Here is a 17393-nt window from a genome sequence, read left to right as displayed (position 1 = left end):
CAAAAGCTCTAGGCATTCCTGAACTCACTCAGTATTCTCTGGTATTTCATAAAGATAACTTTTAATATTTCCAATACAATATGATTTTAATATGTTAGTCAGGCATATCTACCATAGATTTGTTTCCTGTGGGCTTTTCAATATGGGCATGCTTTATTTTCATACTTCAGAATATTTTAGAAATATGATTAATCCCCATATGTTTTTCTGAAGGCTGCTTCTATGCTGCTGGGTTTCACAGAGCCCCCCCCCATCTGAATGTTAGGGTAAATGACAACCCCCCGGACTCCCAACTCTCAGCTCCCTGTAGGCTTCACCATTGTATTGTGACTCAGTGGTGGGGTGGAGGTTTTCTTCTATCTCCTTTCCCAAATTCTCCTCTAACATAGTTATATTGCTTTAATGCTAAATTATAAAAAGAAGAAAAAATTGTAGGCTTTGGAATTAGATAGTCCTGCATGTGCCCCTGACATCTTCTCTCCACTGAGGCAATGTTTCCACTTTTTAAAAGGTTTCTTTTTTTTCTAGTTTGACCTCCATGACTCTCTTTTTAAAATTTAAATGGTTTGGTTTAATAACTTGGAAAGCACTCAAACTAAAAAACCTACTTGACTGTTTTACATGTCAATTAATTAATATCTGTGGCTCATTTAATTAAAAAAATTAGTAAATTACTTTAAAAAATGTAAATATGTACTATTGGCATTTCCCTGAATAATTTTTAAAAATAAAGTACATTGTTGTAGTTAATAATTCCTCTTACTTTCAGTTCTTCCATTTGTTTATTCATAGGGATTTCTATTTTCTTCTTTTAATGAGACACTAATGCACTTCCAGTGTCTTATTAAGGACACTGAGAATGGCCACGCACACAGAGTGACTCCCTTCCATTCTCCTTTCGCTGATCAATGTGTGTCCCCATCTCAGTTAATTACTACTGTATAACACAGTCTTCCAAACCTTAATGGTTTAAAGGCTCCACCTGCATTTTGCCAACCATTTAGAGGGGCAGGGATTTAAGAAGAGTTTGCTTTTTATCTGAAGCACTTTGACTCAGTGGTTAGAGAAGATTCAAGGTCCCCTTCTAAGCTGTCCCTTTTACCACACATGCTGTGACACTCAAATCCTGTCCTCTCTTTCTCCTTCTGTGTGGCGTTTTGTCCTCCAGAGCTTTTCCAGTTTCACTGGGCTTCTCACCCATGGGGGTTTCCAGATAATCACATTTCCTGTGTGGCATCTGACTTGCAGAAATCAAGTTGGTTTGAAAGCCATCAGGCTAGGACATATCTAGAACTGGCAAAGGGTTACTTCTACAATTTTATTTTGGTCCAAGCAGTGACAGGTTTACACTGATTCAGGGTGGATGGAGAAACAAACTCTGCCTTTTCATGGTTTCAAGCCAAGATGCAATTGCAGAAGGACATGTGGGATGGGGAATATGGTTGCAGTCCTCTTTGGAAAAAAACCCAGCCTGCCATACTGTCCAATGACAGAACTATGGAAGATAAGAGGTTGTATATTCTCATCAGCAAAGTGAAGTTGGCTCAACTTCTTGTCTTTAATAATTGAAGTCAGGATTTTGGTCTTCTATGGTATAACACAAGGAAATCAATAGGTAAACCTGTCAACTCACACACACACACACACAAAAAAAAAAAAAAAAAAACATGGGAAAGGATGAGAAGTATAGGACTTCACCCTATAGATGATATCCAGCTTTACAAATAGACAATCAACTAGTTTGTAATTTTGATGTTTGATATTGATATTGTTTAGTTTTTCATACTTACATTTGATTGGTAAAAGGCTACAAAATCATTGTTTCCATAATATTAGGGGACAGTCTAATTTTTCTTCCAGATGTTTCTAAGTTCAAGCACATATCTTGAAATCCGTGGCTTCTTACATGTGGAAGAACAGGGAAAGAAGTCCTGGAAAAAAATTTACGTCCTTCTAAGAAGATCTGGTTTATATTTTTCTAATAAAGTAACATCAAAGGTAAATTAAGTATCTATGATATGTTATGTAAGACTATTAGCTGTAAATTAAAACAGACTTTTTACTTTGTTATATTTATGATTTTATTACCTGATATCAGGAGGTGGTGACATTTGTTTGTATTCTAAAGATTTATCATGATATCTTTAAAAAGTGTTCAGTTTTATTTCAAACTAGTTTCTATATGTCTTTGAGGATATCTGGATGCTCTTATTTCTGTACCACATATGTTGTTCATTTTTCCGCACCCCGAGTTTACTCCTTTCTCTTTATCCAAGGCTGAAGGTTTTGAGGTCCAACATAGATTATACCTTTAATTTTCTCCCTGCACCTCCAACTTTTTTTCTTTCTTTTTAGTACTAAATATTTGGTGTTCAATATTCAGTACCACTGAGCTACATCCACAGTCAGTTTCATATTTTTTGTGGGGGATATGGTCTTGCTAAGTTCTTAGGGTCTTGCTAAGTTATTGAAGGTGGTCTTGAATTTGGGATTTTCCTGCCTCAGCCTCCCAAATTGCTGGGATTCCAGGAGTGTGCCACTGTGCCCAGCTACAACTTTTCCACATATCCCAGTCATAAGACTGGTCTTGCTCACGTCTGACCTTCTCTTCATCAACATCAACAGAACAGTTAGTAACACCCATCTGAGTCCTTTATTACTATTTAGTTTTTTTGTGTCTGCTGTTGTCTTTCCTTACATAGATGATAAATTCCTAGAAGAATTTATAATGTTATGATCAGGGAATAATGGATGTGTTTGTTTGTTGGTATGTTGGACCTACACACACCATTACATAGATATACATGTGGAGATAGTCACACCCACACATATGGTCTCTTAGACATGTGTATATTCCATAGCTTTTAGCACTGTCTATTCTATGTTTCTATGTATAGTCTTTGACCCCCTAATAGTCTGTGGTTTGTAAGTGTAGATATTTTGTGCAATCCATTGAGATTTTTCAAGTAATATTCCTTTGAAGATTTTCATAAGAGGGTATTTTAATTTTGTATTCATGAATTTGTTATTGTCAGTGACAACACTGTTCCTTCTTTATAGATGAACTGTCACTTCTCTGAAATGATTATTCTTATAATTATTTGTGTTCGGCAATTTCCCCTGTTGTATTTCTAGGTCTGTTGAAATAAGTCTGTTAAATCTTGCCTGATTGTCTGCATACACATGCAATCTGCAAACTCATATTCTTCTTTTGTGCTGGAGATGTTCATTTATTGTTTTTTTGACAATTTTTCCCCATTCTCATCGTTAACCTTTTAAATTCTTAGTCTTGGCCAGTTGTAACTCCAGGTATACCTTGGCTTGTGGCTAACTCTAATCTCTGCCTTTGTCTTTACTTGGCCTTCTCTTTAATTTTTTGTATCTCTTATAAGGATACTAGTTATGTTTAAAGACCACCTGAATCATTTAGAATGATCTTATCTCAAGATCCTTATCTTAACCATATCCCCAAAGACTATTTTTTTTTATTTTTTACCCAAATAAGGTCCCATTCAAAGTTTCCAGGGTTAGGATATAGACATTTCTTTGGGGGCAGGAGAGCCACCATTCAACCCACCACAGAAAGCCATTGAAATAGCATTAACAAGGGAGATAAATGATCAAATGAGTATCTTAAGAAGATTAAGATAGGCACAGAGAGGAGTTTACGATATCAAGAAGAGAAAGTGATAGAGGGAGAGAGAAAAACAGGGGTCAGAAATAGGGGAGGAAATGAGGAAGTACTGGAGGAAAAAGGGAGAGAGAAATTGACCAGAGGTATGGATACTAATTAGAAGATCATTTCAGTAATCCAGAGTGGAGGTGGTGGAATCTGACTTGGAATGGACAGCATTGGGGAGAAGAGAGGAATGGCTACCATATTAAATGGCACATGGCCAGGCAGATATAAAAGAAGCGGAAGCAATTAATAATGTTCCTAGAGAAATACTACTGGAGAAAGAGATAAAGAAAGGAATAAAATCAATTAAAAAATCATTAGAAGTCACTCTCTAAGAAACAGTAATCTTAGTTCTAGAAGGATGAAGCCATTATTCTCTGATTATCTTTTCTTGGGCATTTTAAACTAGTTTACAAATTTTTACGTTACAATGTTAGGATGAATAACTATCTACTTTTATTATTAAGGTTTTAAGCACCATCTTAACTATTTCAATGAGGTTGCTCTTTTCCTAAATGTTTCTAATATATACAGTAACATAACAGGTATATTTTAAACAAATGTGTGCTGGGATTAACATTTTACTTTTAACTTATGAGAAAAAAATGTCTTCTAGAGCTGGACCTGTAGCTCAGGGGAAGAGCACTTGCTCAACATGCATGAGGCACTAGGTTCAATCTTCAGTATTGCAAAAGAGGAAGAAGGGAAGACTGAGAGAAATGGCTTCTCAATCAAGTCAATCATGTTTATCTCATTCTTACCCCAGTGATTTTTGACTGGAAGATGTGATAATATCTCTTTAATTCCTATATTCTTACTTCTTCAACAGGTCTCTCATTAAAACCCACAGCCCATTTTATTTTCACTTTACTCTTCATTTCCTTTCCCTCCCACTCATTAATTATATAACAGAACAGGCCGTATTCCTCCTACAAAATTCAGGGTCTGACTTTGCTATCCATCAGTGCATAATATTCTTTTAATTAGTTCATTTTTCAGTCGATATATGGAAATGACATTATGTTCTCTGCCAAAGGAAAAATGTGAGGATGTTAGATCTCTTCAGTGATTGTGATACAAAATGTGTAGATTATCCAAATTCAAATATAACATTTTTACCTGGCATGGAGGCTGTGTCCTGTCCTTCTCGAGGAGGAGGTTTGATTGATTTCACTTTGTAAAGATGTAACGGCTGTTTGGGAGTTAATAACCTCTACTGTAAATGTTGGAGATGTGTCTGTAACTTAGATTTGCAGAGAAATCTCTACCTATCTTTCCATCTCTTCCCTTATACCCTCACATACATGTTTAGGTTCTGCTAACCATGCCAACCCAGGCTTGTAGTGTTGTGCCTTAAATAGAAGAACAAAAATTGGTCAAGACAAAAGACTCATCATGCCTCTTACTGCCTTCCAGTGTTTCTCAAGCTTCGTTTTCCTTTCATTTGAATGATTGAGTTATAATGACTTCTATAGCATCACTGGACAGGGATGGTTTTATCCCATGTTCATATAAATCAGACATTTTATTATCAAATCAGTGTCTATCAAGGAATACGTTTTTTAATAAACATAACAGTAAGAGTACATTTTCCTTCCTTCCCCATTTTTCCATTGACCCTATGCTAGATCTTTGTTATTTTCTTTTCTGCCTTATTCATCAATGGTCTTAAGAACTATGGTCATTCATTAGATTAAAATGCTTAAGAACAGAGACATACAGATAAATTTTTGCTCTGCTAGTTGTCATAGTTGTGAAAGCCTATTTATAAATTACAATGAAATTTCTTTGTCTTTGGATAAGGTTGCTAATATTGCTGAATATTTTCTCTCTCATTCTGTGTGTGTGTGGGTGCATGCCCACACACACACTGCTACTAAAATTTAGCGCATATGGGATCAGTGAGATCTTGTTAAAATACAGATATTGATTCACTAGGTCTGGGTTGGAGCCTGATAATTTCCATTTTAAAAAAGATCCTAGAGGATAAAGATTTTCCTGGTCTGAGACCATACTGCTAATGGCAAAGTTTTAGAGAACAGATGCATTTTGTCCAATTTTGATTATACATTGAACCTCAGAATTAAGTACTTCTCCAAGTTATTAACGTGTCACAGAATAATATGTCCCAGTGATTTCCCATGACCAGCTCTTACTCTCAGAGATTTCCCAGAGAAGAAATAGCTGTTCATGTTTCCACTTTGCCTTGAAAATCAGACACAGTCCACTGCGAGATAATTTCCCTGAGCTCAGCCATACGAGCTTCCTTCTTCTCAAGCAAGATAGTCACACAACCCTTCTGGTTGTTTCCTGCAGTGTATTATGTAGTGCACAACTATGAGGCATGGTTGTAGTCTAATGAAGCAGGACACATGGTCCCATTTACCTTTTTCCTAACTGCTAAAGAAGCTCAAACCAACCTTCTTCCCCTTATGGAGATACCATAATTTGAAACCTGGATTAGGAAAATGTGTTCAAAAGTCATTGTTTCCTATCTTCTCTCTCTGAATCCTGGAAATGATGAATACAGAGAATAGAGTTTAAAATAGAATGTGTGTGTGTGTATGCCTGCACATATGCGTGTGTTACATTATAAAGAAATTGTCACTTGTCAATTTTAATAAAACTGTATCAAATTCCTGATTATTTAAGGGTGTAGTGACATAGGTTTTTTTAGAAATTTCTTTTCTTCTTGTCATATTATATTGAAATTGTATTTAGGTAATGTTTGCCCAAGGAATACATTATGTAACATTATAAACATACAAAAAGAAATATTGCAAAACATGTATCCATTTCAACACTCCTATATATTTTTAAGGAACCACGAAATTTGCATTTTTTCAGCGAATTTGGCACTATTGATATTTATGTGTCACTGGCAGGCAAAAAAAGAAAAAAACAAAAAACCATGGAGCACAAACTAACTATGGATTCTGCTTTAAGGTACAGGCTTAATATTTTGATAGATCAATAAATCAAGCCTCAGCCTTTTAGGTAAGCTTGAGTTTCTTTTAATTTCTTTTAATAAAGAGACAGCTTTCTCTTATATATAGGACAATTTTAGTGGATTTTATTTCAACAGGTGTTACCTTCAAGATATGCATTAACGATAAACAGTGTGCTGTGGCCCTTCTAGCCTAACAAAGCAGGAGGGCACCAAGACCTGAAAATGCTCTGTGCAGAAGAAGAGTAGAGTAGGATGTGCTGGGTGACCATGATTAGATTGCTTAAGGTAATCTCACTGGAGGCATGAATTTCTATTAAATGCTGTGAGTACCATAAAATTTTGAAAATATCTGTAGTTGAAAATGCAAAGAAGAGTGAATTCTAATACAAATCTTTGTGGCTACATGAGAAAGAAGAAAAATAGCCACCACCAAATGAATGTATTTTTTTATCTAAAAGATAAACATTTGTGGAGTAAAGTGGAATGGGCTAATACTTTATCTTTTGTTTATGAAGTAATATTCTGTTTCTAGAAATTCTCTGATTTTTATTTTTTATTTTTGCAAGAGTATTATATCCATAGCCAGTATAACTGAATGGATGTCTCTCATTGCTTACAATTCAGTGTGAAGTGTGTTTACAATGTGTCTGCCTGGATATGTTTCATGCGATTGTTTTATGTTCCATTTAAGTGCTTTCTAAATTATATTCTAGCTTAAGAATTACAACTTACTTCTAGTAGAACATCAAAAAAATGTATGATTTTCCTATGAGCATATTTTTAAATCATCCACTTGGGTGTTAAATGGAAATTACAACTTCCATAAGCATAATTTGTTGATGAGCATTTGGAAATGAGTAAGAACCTTCTAAAGGCAGATACATGTAGAAAAGAGATATAGAACTGATTTCTTTCAGAATGTATTGAAAGCACATGTTTATTTAATTTATTTTGAAACTTACATGCCAGTAAATTTACATAACTTTACAGTTATAAAATAATCACTCATTTCCTTATAAAGACACTACTTTGATAATCACAATTGGGGTAAAAATCATGAAAAAATTTTGAGTGTTTTTGAAAAAGTAAAATACAAAGAGTATGTCTGTGCACTTTATTTAGTATCATTTACTGAAAAAGTTGACAAAATATACAAATTACTATTTTTCTTAATCCTTTGTTTAAATTAGAAGTTTCAGCATTTACCCAGATATTCTTTATAATTTATTCCTGACCACTAATATAATTTATTAACTTACTACAGACTTCATATTCTATGCATAGCATATATGATTCACTTATTACCACATAAAGATTTAGATTATTAACACCATGTGTGTCCTAAAACTAGCTTTTTGATATATTTAGAAGTTAACATCAGAGAAATGGAGTCTTGTAGAATCCCTGGGTTCTGCCCTTTCGTTAGGCTGAAGAGTGTACACTTCACTTCAAAATCAAGTTCTCAGCTTATGTATTTTCTAGGTCCACTTTGGACCTAGAAGTTTTTCTGCTGCCATTTCCATGTTTGCCACTTGGTAGCTCTTCAAAACATTACTAGCATCCTGGGTAAGAGAGAGATCAGGGTAAAGAAGGATAGAACAATCATAATCAGATAAGTGATCAGACTAACTTTGGAGGAATTTTTTTTTATTTTTTTAAAAAAATTTAAGTTGAGGTAAAATTCTGATATTAAAAATTAATCAAACTATTTTTTTAATTTTTTTTATTATTAGTTGTTCAAAACATTACAAAGCTCTTGACATATCATATTTCATACATTTGATTCAAGCGGATTGTGAACTCCCATTTTTACCCCGTATACAGATTGCAGAATCACATCGGTTACACATCCACGTTTTTACGTATTGCCATACTAGTGTATGTTGTATTCTGCTGCCCTTCCTATCCTCTACTATCCCCCCTCCCCTCCCCTCCCCTCCCATCTTCTCTCTCTACCCCATCTACTGTAATTCATTTCTCTCTCATGTTGTTTTTTCCCCTTTCCCCTCAATGTGAACATTTCATTGACATTTTGTGCATTCAAAGTGTGCAACCATCACTTCCATCTAATTCCAAAACATTTTCATCACCACAAAATGTACCCATTAAGCAGTATCTCAGAGAATCTCAGGTGCCATTGATTTTACAAGGATACACTTTGTGATATTATAAAAAATAAAAAAAATGATGCCAATATAATTATGACAGGTGACTTTCACATCACTTTTGCCATTTGTTTTACTTTTATTTAAATAGTTATTATAGACTTATTTAGACTTAGCTAGAAATTTGCCCTATTTCACTTTTGCATGCACAGACTTACTTATATATACATGTACATATGTCTATATATGTAGACATTGATATATGTATATGTGTATATGTATATATGAAATTATAAATGAAATAAATTAGTCAAGATATCTGTAAAACTTCTTCCTGTTCCAAGTCTGGCTTTCCTGAATCATTTTCATCTCAGAGTCATGGATACCTGTTACTTTCCACATAATGTCTGGCTTTGTGTCATCTTTGAAGAGACAAATGTTGTATTTTGAAATGCAAGTGCAAAAATCAATGAAATATGCCAAAAATTTTCTTTAATTCTTCCATCTTGGCGATGCTTAGTTTCTGGAAGATTGTTCCCTTCTTGCTTTTTCCCCTCATCTGATTATTCTCAAAGACCCTTTCAAGTCAGATTTCCAGTTCAAAGATGGTTCATTGTGTTAGATTTTTATAGCTGGTATAGTAAATTACCCCCAATTTAAAGACTTAAAATAACACAAACTTATTATCCTATATTCTTCTTTTCTTTTTCTTTTTTTTTTTTTTTGACAGTATTGGGGAATGAACTTGGCAATCTAGCACTAAGCTATACCCCCACATTTTTATATTTTATTTTGGTCAAGCATTTTGCTTAGTTGCTCAGGTTGGCCTCAAACTTGTGATCCTCCTGTCTCATCCTTCCTAGTTACTGGGATTGTAGGCATGTGACACTCCTCCCATCTATCCTGTACTCTTTTAGTTCAAGTCCAGAATGAGTCTTACTGGGTCACAGTCAAGGCTTGGCAAGGCTGCTTGCCTTTTGGAGTCTTCAGGGGAGAAACCACTTCCCTTGTCCTTTCCAGCCTTGTGAGGCCACACATATACCTTGGCTGGTGGCTATTCCTCCACTTTCAAAGACAGTAGTATCACACCAAGTCCTTCTCTTGCTATCAACTCTCTAGCTCTGTTCCTTCAGCCTTTCCCTTCCACTTATAAGCTCCTGGTGATTGCATTGGGTGCACGTGGAGAAGCCAGGATAATCCTCATCCCACAGTCAGCTGGCTAGCAACCTCAGTCTCCTTTTGCCATGTAGCCTAACATATTCACAGGTTCCAGGGATTAGGATGTGGACATCTTTCTGGGATGGTTATTCTACCGATCATATCCATGTTCCCTGTTTATTTCAATGACAAAACTTTTCCAGATGATGCCAGAAAAGGAGGCGAACATCCAGGAGTACCTTTAACCTGTAGCCAATGAGAAACCACACATGAAAGTGACACAGTCTCTCTTACATTTGAATATTAACAGATCCGGCCTCTCTTTGGAGAAATTCTAGTTACATATAGAATTGTAGAACATCAAAGACTTAGAAAAGTGGATTGCTCACACAGAATGTCCCAGTTACATATTCTCTCTTTCTCTCCCTTCAGTTAGAACTCTGACGTCTTCTCTGTTCGGTATTTCATTCTTTAATCTGCCTCTCCATAGGACAGAGAAATGTTAAAGTTGGCCCATGACTACCCTTGACAAGAGTTAAATGCCTACTAAAGGTCTTCAATGGCACCTAGGTACCTACCTAACACTGCAGGTGTCAGGAACAATACATCTAGGAAGATAACCATCTTATTAGTAGGTTGCAGGTTTTTCAATGAAGAAGGTGGCCAATCCTCATATTCCTTGTGAAAGTGTTGGTTTGAGGTTATTATCTATACTTCATAATGAATTTGACTAGGAATTAAGCTCTTCTGTCTTCTTTTTAAAGTTGTTGTAGGCTTAGAGTTGATTTAAAGTGAATTTCATTAGGTCCCATTAATGTCCTTCAAACCTTGGATTAAATAATTTTTAAAAGTTGGGAAATAATTGGATAAAGAAGTCAGCACAGAGAATTTTAAATGAGTGTGGGTTTGTATGCATGTTAGAAGCAAAATCTTGAAATAATGATTCTCTTAATCCCCTCCCCCCCAATTTTTTTTGTTTGTTTGCCTAATTAACAAATATGTCCACTTTGCTAGAATTGGTTTCAAGGAACTAGTGGAGAAATAGCACTGTTGAACTATTTATATAAAATTTATCCTATGGGTAAGATTTGATTTCATGGTGTCATTCAATATTTTCTATACAGTACTCTTTGTGTGTGTGTGTGTGTGTGTGTGTGTGTGCATGCTCATGCACGTCTGTGAGTGTGTGTGTCTGTGCACCTGTGTGGGTACATGAAGGAAGCCCATTTAAGGTGGACACTCAAATACTGGGCAGAGTAGGTGTTGCTCAGAAGTTGTGTAGACAGATATGTGGGTCACAGACCCATACCTGGTGCCAGAGGGGATGCAGGTCAATAGGGGCTGACCCAGGTGGACCAAAGGGAGGTGCCAGAAGGGTGGCATGGGCAGGCAAACCCACCGGGAAACCTTGAGCTAGGTGGTGGTGCTTAGGCTAGAGCTTGACCCCGGAAGCATTGTTGTGGCCTGATTGGGGTTTTGAAGAACCTAAGGGCTGGCACCTTTAGGGGGGGGGGCTTTTAGACCTGCCACTGAATTGCCATCTTACCTATCATTTGGACTCTGGCAGCCCATGGAGGCAGGCATGGAGATGGTCATTCTCCTCCAGGTGATAAGGATAGTTCATCAGGGCCAACATGGAATCAACAGCAGCACATTCTTCTTCAAAGTCATCCTCCACACCTTCCATATACGCTTCCACTCTCAGGCCCATTTGAGACCCAGCACCTGCTGGCTCAGGTGCTGCTGGGGCCTTGAGGTGATAGAACACAATGACCACCCTGCCAAATGCCAACACCATGAAGGTGGAAGCAGTAGATGGAACAGGGCTGCTGAGACCTAACATGGAGTTCATTATATCTTCATGAAATGGAAAGAATTGTGGAGTGTAGCCAAAATGTAAATAAATATGTATAAATATAAATAATTTAAAATCATAAAAATTTAAAAGCTGCCAATATAATTGCTCCCCCCCTCAACAAAATAGCTTAAATCTAAAGGAGTAGTTTCCAGATTCAGATGAGGATTCCTTCAGGACAAGTTTGCTCATGGCAGTTAGCAGTCTTAATTTTTCTCAAACTAATAATACTATTAGAATCCAGACCTCCTACTTTCCCATTATGGCCAGCTGGCTCAGTCTGTCAGATGCTGCCTCCTAAAAGTGAAGACCCCACATTTCTAATCTGCTACATTGTATTTTGAAATTCTGAAATCTGCTAGACTCCTCAGTGTTTTGGTTTTCTGAATGTGAAGCCCAAAAGTATTATGAGAATAATTATTCTTGGTTATAGAATATTTAACCAAGAATGATATAGAGCCAAGAATTTTCCAGATAGGGCCTAATTTATAGTTTTACCAAAGAGACAAATTAATTCATCAATCATCAGAATGACAGTGGATTTTTCAGTGTTGCTTAGAACATATGTGAGGTTTTTAAAATCTTTGGAATGTACAGCATGACACCTTTCCCAAGTGAGCTTTCTTTTCATAAGACAAGGTACCAGTCCAAATGATTTTGCTGCAAACTATGTAAGTATATAAGTAGAAACGTAAGTCTCAGTATAAAATAATACCAGTATAAAGTAATACTAGTGAGCAAGATCTTAATTTGGGAGCCTCAGTAAAACAAACAAATTTAAAAAACATATCTTTTTTAAATGTATTGTTGAAGGGCATTAAAAGATTTTCTGTCAAAATTTTGGTTGCTTTACTTGTCTGTTTGAAGGAAAATCACAAAATTATTTTTTATACTGATAACATATGATTAATGAAAGAATATTTTAATTGAATTAGCAGTGTAGTAAAGTAAAAGTTGTAACATTGTGTTTTTGTTTATTTATTTTGCAGTATGGCATGCAGCTGTACCAGAATTATATGCCTCCATATCAAAGCAGAAGTGGCTGCAGTTCTCAGAGTATATCACCCATGGTAAGGATCGATTTTTTGAACCTATATTTTATTTTATATTTATATTATGTTAATTTGCTATTACATTACAAATATATACTACAATATAATTACCATTTCCTTTTGGTCAAGTAAAGTTATACTTTGTATGTATGATGTTATACTGAATTTTTTATACTTGGATAGCATATGTGTACGGTCTGTGATAAAAGTCATAGGACATATATGAAATATTCAATTATAATACATAATGTTATATGTTAGTAAAATATTTTAAATATTTGAAGGAATGTATATTCTATGTCATAACATCATTTGAGGATTAGATTCTTAATAAGATAATTTGTAGAACATTTTCCTTGGCATTGTGTATTTTTTAATTAATTTTCTTTGATTGTGGGTTTGCTTATTTATTTTAATACTGATTCTGAGATTGTTGTAGCTTATTATAGAGATGCCAATGATTTCAAATTTTAAAAACTGTAATATATGCATGTGTATGTTTTTACTTTCTGGCTTTCTAACAGTAATTTTTATTTTTAAGTTCCAGGTCCTTAAAAAGCAGACTGCTTTCCAGGAAATGCAACTACAAGTCAAAATATAGGTCGTGCATTACATTAACTATGCAGTGCTTCTCAGAGTTTTACCAAATGTAACTTGGATATTTATTTGCAGACACACACAGGCACATCTTTTACCTTCTTTAGCACTTAATTTTAATTTCCTGTGCATTAACACAGAAATTTATTTCTGAACTTAAAGTTTATGTTCTGCAATTCTTGCTGCACTCCTTAATATTGAGTATATTAGAAATTCAGATGTATGTGCTTGTGTTACAGATCAGTTAATGCACATTTCTGAAAACTGTGTTTCCACTTAGTCTAAAAATGTGTTCTTCCTGACTGTGACCAAGGAAGGTACATTTACCCACATGTAATGTGCCAGATGAAATGCTCAGTTCCAGGAATGTGGCATGAAATAATGTTGATTATGAAGCCCAATAGATGATATAGAAAAAGAACCCCTATTTTGTAGTTATGTTGCTTTAAATTATGGAAGAATAACTTTTCATCTTTGTATCATATTACTTTTAAGCCATAAAATAAGAAACTAATGAATGCAATGAATTTTTATAATAGAAATCACTTTAAGGTGAATATTTTCTACAGTTTGTCAGCTTACTCTTATCTTTCAATACATCTGTATATAAAAAAATAATGAATTTTATTATCTTAATTCTTTCCTAAATTCCTCCAAATTTTCTTTTAGAATCTAGAGTTATTAGCATGGACGTGTTAATAGCAGCCAAATGTTTGGAAGCAATTATTATTTAGTGTCCTTTTAATCATATGAAAAATGTTAAAAATAAAGTCCTTTCCATTTTCATTACTTTTTTTAGCATACAAGTGTGATATTATTCTTACTTTTTCCCACTGAAAGTCATTCTGCTGTTGATCATGGCATATCTGAGTTTGCTTAGCCCGTCTTTGCTTATTCAACTCCATCTGTAAAAAGAACTGCTCCTTGAGTGAATCTGACTGGAATCAGGTGTGATAGGGGCAAGAGGTCCCAATGCCTCAAGGTAAGGGCTTGTTCTACACAGGAGTTGTGATCATAGAAGGTAGCACCTGAGAACTGTATCTATGCTATTCTTAATGTCTGTGAAGGAGACCTAGATGTTTGGAGAGGTATTTGTGTTTACTTTTGTGTGTATGGAGAGATCCACTTTTCTAGATGATTACAGAGGGATCAGTGATCTGAATGGTGCTGGTGCCCCTCACCTGTCTCTGCTGCTTTCTACTCAGGAACTATTTTCAGTGAGTTACATAGAAAAGTGAGAATAATTTAGTTACCTTCTCAAGTAACAGTATTCTCTTTTAAACTTGTCCATATTTTGAGAAGAGAAACAAAACAATAGTTCTCATACCAAAGGGAGCACCTAGCCATAATACCATGTGACAGCCACTCATATCAACTTTTGAAATGAGGATTGTCAGCAGATATTTTAGGAAGCCAGATAGATTTGGTTCATTTTAGGGTAAAGGAGGAATTCATTTAAAGGAGTGTCTGTTAATATGTTCCTGGCTGGAATGAGGAGATCGGGAGAAAATGTCTGCTTGGTTCTTTTTAGTCTTTATTTTTGACCCTGGGCTAGACATGCTAAGCTGCAGTTTCTTTCCTTTACCTCCCACTATGTGGCACTTGAAATAACCCTAGATGGGACATATTGGTTGCTATTTTTACCATAAGGTGTGTGATCTTGGTTGGATCTCTGGTGTCCTGCAGTGTAAAAGAAGGGGGTAATTGCATAATCTCCTGACTCTTACATCTGGGGTGTCCTTTGGCTCTGTATGAAGCAGATGAGAGAATGATATCTGGAGGAATTCTTTCCCCTCTTGTTCAGTCATTCTGAGCTGCAGGTTTATCAAGATCCTTCAAATGGAGTGACAGAGAAAGCATGGCTAGTTGCCATGTATTTATATTGCCTAAAAACCATTTTACATGTAAATCTCACTAAAAGTGGATACAAGCAGTCTCAGAGTCTGGCCTGGGTAATCCAGGGTACACCCAGGCTTCCCTTCTTAGAAAGAAAGGCTATGCAATTAAAATCATGGCTCATTTTGCTAGGGCCTACCCTGTTCATCCCCTAAGAAGAGCTAGAAAAAGGAACAAATATTTGAGAAATACAGCCAGTTCTGAATGTTACCATCATTGCTTTCCTATGTGAAAGAAATTGAGCTGAAAATGACATTTTGGATTTGTCAGACTTTGCTTTACTTCCATTTCTTTGTCCACCCCAAAGGTAAACTATTAATTTTTCATCCACCACCTGCCATTTAGTAGACAACATTTACTACACTCCTATTTCCTCTTAGTGTAGTTATTGTAGCAAATGGAATACTTCTTTAATTGTCTTGTATTCTCTGTTTGTCAAATAATTATGGAACATGGGATCTTATTGAATATCTGGTCCCCTGTATTGGGTAGGGAGAGAACAAAAGCTTGTTTATTTTTTTCCTCACAGTATTTTTATGTTATCAGGAACTTCTCTTTATAGAACCCATCTTGGCATGTGAAGTCAAAGATGTTATAAGGATAAATCTATCATTAGGATCCAGGTTAGTTACTCTGATTTGGGCAGGTGGACACTTTCCATTAATGTTGGGAAAGCAAAAGTATATCCAACTGGTCCACAGTCCAGCACGGAAGATCATGGGGTGAGAAGGGCAAACTAAGGTGTGACAGCAAATAGAGATTACTGAGACAGCATCTGTTTGGAAAGAGCAGCTGTCAGTTATAAAGGCTCCTGTAACAAATGGAAGATTGCATGCCAGATCTCTAGAAATATAGATGGACCATAATAAGATTGTCAGCCATTATCACATGGTTTGAAGAGAAAATAACAGATGGTAATAAAATGAGATGTGTGAGGCAGTGATAAAGAAACCTAATTTTTTTTCTTGAGGATAAGGTTTTGTTTGAAGCCCACATTTGACTATAGTATCTTTTCCAAAGGTAGAGTGTGTGTGTGTGTGTGTGTGTGTGTGTGTGTGTGTGTATGAAAGCCACAAGTCTCCAGATGCAGGTTGGCTCATAATTTACAGTGTAATTTCACTTTGGGATTTGTTCTTTTAGTAATGATTGAAGAATAAGTGATACACACTTCCATTTAGATTTTTTTATTTTGCTTAGTTTTAAATTATCTTCCTAGTGTATAAGACATGTGAGACTCTTGACTAGAGCATTTGGCAATTTTCTCTTTTTTTAGTGCTCATGACTCATTGTAGGATAGCATGCCTGTTTCTTGAAAGATGATTGCAAAATAGGACACCAGAAAAAAAGAAAATAAAAATAAGATCCAGGATTTATATGGTTTACTTTCCCTTTAGAGACTATGAATATAAGAAGTAATTAGCAAAAACATTGACTTTATCATTGTTTTGATTACAGTTGTTTAAATATGTCTTCTTTTCATGTCTGTGCTTCTGTCATTCAGAATTGTTTTTGCAGCTATCACTTGGCCACCCATCTCTTCAAAAATGAAAATGTGTTTATACATTACATCATAATTTTTTTTAAAAAAATGTTTAGTTGTTGACAGACCTTATTTATTTGTATGCAGTGCTGAGAATCAAACCCAGTGCCTCACACAAGCCAGGCAAGTGCGCTACCACTGAGCCATAACCCCAGCCCCATCATAAAAATTTTAATATGAAATCTAATATTATGTATTATTATTCTGCTAAATTTCATTTTCCAAATAAAATGAAACTTGACATGATAAGCTTTCAAAACACATATTCCAATTTGCTCCTTTATAAAATATGAGTACTATTTCTAAGAAGATGTGTATCAATCTAAGTAATAGCTTTTACATATTTTGAATCATAAAATCGTGGCTTCAAATTTGGTGAATTTGACATAAAGTTTAATACAGAGATGAGTTCAGAAGTGGTAGTTCTTTATAGCCAGTAGGAAGGGTTATTTCTTCCTCAGTTGGAGATTTGCCATATTAGGAGATAATGTGAAAAAGAGGTTTGTTTTAGGGGAAAGACATGCTTTCAAAGATTTTCATCACATTACTCAGCACTTAATT

General features: G+C 35.3%; 1 pseudogene; it reads left to right on the top strand.

The window, feature by feature from the left end:
• LOC107161037 overlaps positions 1-17393 on the top strand; it is a 62805-nt pseudogene that overhangs the window by 44987 nt on the left and 425 nt on the right.

This window comes from Marmota marmota, unplaced genomic scaffold (genome assembly GCF_001458135.2).
Source record: "Marmota marmota marmota unplaced genomic scaffold, marMar, whole genome shotgun sequence".
NCBI lineage: Eukaryota > Metazoa > Chordata > Mammalia > Rodentia > Sciuridae > Marmota > Marmota marmota.
This window is presented reverse-complemented; position numbering and strand designations above follow the sequence as displayed.